At 45.0% G+C, this 3,998-nt stretch overlaps 1 pseudogene; it reads left to right on the forward strand.

The window, feature by feature from the left end:
- On the forward strand, nt 361-1,294 carry LOC102175163 (annotated as a pseudogene).

The raw sequence follows: 3,998 nt of genomic DNA on the forward strand, positions 1-3,998 counted from the left end.
TGTAGTCCGTGGGGTCACAAAGTGTTGGACATGACCAAGTGACTTTCATTCATTGTATTCTATCCGTTCAGTTCAGTTCAGTCGCTCAGTTGTGCCCGACTTTTTGTGACCCCATGAATCGCAGCACGCCAGGCCTCCCTGTCCATCACCAACTCCCAGAGCTCTATAGATGTGAACAAATAAGGGGAGAAAGCTGTTAACAAAGAAAAAAATCTAAAAAGAAAATGGAACTACACAAGTCAGGTACCTCTAAGAATTTGGGAGTAAACTTTCAAAACTGCCATCTTTGAGCTTCCAAAGAAAAATCAGCTAAATTAAGAACCAGAGGGTACTTTCCTTTCAGCAGAGCATGAAGGCAAGATGGTGGTGCAGATTTCCAAGAAGAGGAAGCTTGTCACTGATGGCATCTTCAAAGCTCAACTGAACGAGTTTCTCATGTGAGAGCTGGCTGAAGATGGGTGCTCTGGGCTTGAAGTCCAAGTTACATCAACCAGGACAGAAATCATTATCTTGGCCACCAGGATACAGAATGTTCTTGGTGGTTCAGAAGAGATTTGGCTTCTCTGAGGGCAGTGTAGAACTTTATGCTGGAAAGGTGGCCACAAGAGGTCTGCCTATCCTTCCCCAGGCATTGCGTCTGCGTTAGAAGCTCCCAGGAGGCCTGGCAGGGCTAGGGCCTGCCCTGGTATGCTGTGGTTCATCACGGAGAGTAGAGCCAAGGACTGTGAAGTCGTGGTGTCTGGGAAACTCCAAGGACAGAGAGCTAAACCCATGAAGTCTGTGGACAGCCTGGTGGTCCGCAGTGAGGACCCTGTTAACTGTGATGTTGACCCTGCTGCGTGCCATGTGCTGCTCACACAGATTGTGCTGGACATCAAGATGAAGATCGTGCTGCCTTAGGACTCAGCTGATAAGACTGGCCCTTAGAAGTCCCTAGGGCTTCCCCGGTGGTGCTAGTGGTAGAGAACCAGCCTGCCAATGCAGGAGACTTAAGAGACAGAGGTTCAATCCTTGGATGGGGAAGATCCCCTGGAGGAGGGCATGGCAACCACACCAGTATTCTTGCCTGGAGAATCCCATGGACAGAAGAGACTGGTGGGCTACAGTCCATAGGGTCACAAACAGTCAGACATGACTGGAGCGACTCAGCATGCACGCATGCAAGAAGCCTCTGCCTGGTCACATCAACAGTCTGGAACCCAAAAATGAAATACTGCCCACCACCCCTACCTCGGAAGAGAAGGGTGGGAAGCCAGAGCTACCTGCCATGCCCCAGCCAGCACTCACAGCATAATAGGGTCTCCTTGGCCACTAGATTTGGAGTCTGGATGTTGCTCTATAAAGACCTTTAATAAAATCTTTTTAAAAGGAACAACTGGAGGGTAGATCTAGAAATTTAGAAATACAAACCATTCTACTCCAGTTTTAGGAGAGAGAAAGAAACTTATATTAGAAAGAATTGATTTGTTATTCAGTGAGCAGAGAAAAAGTCAATATCTTCATGTTACTAATAAAGCCACAAATAAGCTACTAATCTGGAACAGGGGAAGTATCCAGCTGAGGAACTGAGAAGCAAAGATTTTATTTTTAGATTCCAGAGAATATTAGGATGGGGGTTTTAGATGAGGTGTTTATGCTGTATTTCCTTGATTAGGGCGCTACCATGCTGCTTTTTAAACACTGATGCATGTTTGTGGCTCTAACTTGGACCACATTAGACGGTCCTTATTGTGATAAATTACATTACTCAGGGTTGTTAACTCCTAACAACAGTAAATTGGCTGTTTAAGCAGAAAAGGAATTTAGTCCAGGATAATACATAGCTCTCAGAATCTTCAGATGAGTCAAAGAATAGGTTTTAGGTTAGTTAAGTGACCAAGCACAAAACCCAAGTTATACCATCTATGACCTAGAGGCTGCTGACATTATCCCAAAACAAGGACCCAGCATGGCAGGTTACTCCCCAGAGACCAGCCATACTTTCCATCTATTCTCTTCCAACTGTCAGCTTCCCAGCCAAGTCAGGATGAAACCACATGCAAGACCTCCATTTCTTTGGGGGATTCACTGTAAATCCAACTTCAGCACAAGTGCATCTCATTTGTATCTCCTTGGTCACATGGGTGCCTCTGTGCTAAGGAGATTCAGTCATGTCCGAGTCCCATGTGACCCCATGGCCTTTAGCCCACCATGCTCCTTTGCCCATGGGATTTCCCAGGCAAGAATACTGGTGTGGGGAGCCATTCCCTCCTCCGAGGATCTTCCTATGCCTCTCCTCAGTTTGGTACCAGGCTTTTTCAGGGGGCTCTGTTGGTAAAGAACCCACCTGCCAATGCAGGAGATGTGGGTTCTATCCCTGGGTCAAGAAGATCCCCTGGAGAAGGAAATGACAACCCACTCCAGTATTCTTGCCTGGAGAATCTCATGGACAGAGGAGCCTGGCAGGCTATGGCCCATGGGATCACAAAGAGCTGGACACAACTTAGCACGCACGTGAACTGACAAAGAAAGCAGGGAGAGAAAGCTCCTACATAAAGGTCCAGATAGTGAACTTAAAGGTGACATGGCCCACAGAATGACGGTCCCCAAGGACATCCATCTTCTAATCCCCAGAACCCAAGAATGTGTTACCTTCCAAGGTAAAAGAGAATTTGAAGATGTGATTAAGGCTCTCATGATGAGAAAATCATCCTGGATTATTTGGGTGGGCCTTAGTTCTTCCTGGTGGCTCAGACAATAAAGAATCTGCCTTCAGTACAGGAGACCCAGGTTAGACCCCTGGGTCAGGAAGATCCCCTGGAGAAGGGAATGCCAACCCACTCCACTATTCCTGCCAGGGGAATCCCATGGACAGAGGAGCCTGATGGGCTCCAGTCCATGGAGTCACAGAGTCAGACACGACTGAGCAACAAGCACTGTCTAATCCCAAGCATCTTTATGGGATGAAGACAGGAGGTTGCGAGGAACAGACGAGGAGGTGTGGTGATGGAAGCAGTGAACACAGAGGGAGCTGGCGATCCTGTGCTGGCTTTGATAGCGGAGGATGGAGCATCAGCTGAAGGCATACAGGCAGGCTCTAGAAGCTGGAAAAGGCAAGGAAACAGACTCTAAAGACTAGAAGGAACACTGGCCTGTGGTGCGTTAGTTTTAACTCAGAGACACTGATCTTGGACTGCCAATCTCCAAAACTGTAAGACAACCACTTTGTGTTTTTTAAATCACTGTGGTTTAGTCACTAAGTTGTGTCTGACTCTTGTGAAATCACTGTTTGTAGTAATTTTTAAATAACAGCAACAGAAAACTAATATAGGCGGTGAATTCTCCAGACATTATGAGGCTGCTCAAAATGCAGGAGGCAGTTGACAACTGCCCAACACTTGAAAGTTTTATATTTTCAACGTATATTTTCATCTTTTACTCAAACGCCAATACTGATATACGGCTGTTCTTAACAACAGGACTACTAATGGTATTTGCCAAATGAAATGATGAATTGTCCACTTGGCTTCTATCAATTCACCAAGTATCTTGAGCTATTTCCTGCATATATGTTCAATTATCCTATGGTGATTTGCAATTGTGAGAGTGCAGGAGTCTTATTTCTACTGCTTTTCAAGCATTCAAGACCAAAACACAGAGTCTAAGCCTTTAGTTTCTCCCCCAAAACAGCAATAGGAACAAAATGGCAAGTAGTTTTTTTCCTGTTTTTCATTAGAAAATAATGACTTTCTGTCCTTCTTAAAAAATGGCTTTAATCCACTATAATGTAAGCCTCCCTACTGTCATAGTAACAACAACAAAATCTTTTAACTGCTTGCGTAGTGCTTCGGTTTCCATGAAAAACTAAAACATTGTAACATTATAAAAGATACTTTTCCTGTTTCTTAGGAAAAAAGACTTGTGTGCTCTTCACCTCAGGATAAATAGAGTACACTGCGCTATCAGAACAAAGTGAAGGTTCCGTTTTCAAATTTAATAGATAAGGGGATCTCTAATAT

Source organism: Capra hircus, chromosome 20 (genome assembly GCF_001704415.2).
Source record: "Capra hircus breed San Clemente chromosome 20, ASM170441v1, whole genome shotgun sequence".
Classification (NCBI taxonomy): Eukaryota; Metazoa; Chordata; class Mammalia; order Artiodactyla; family Bovidae; genus Capra; species Capra hircus.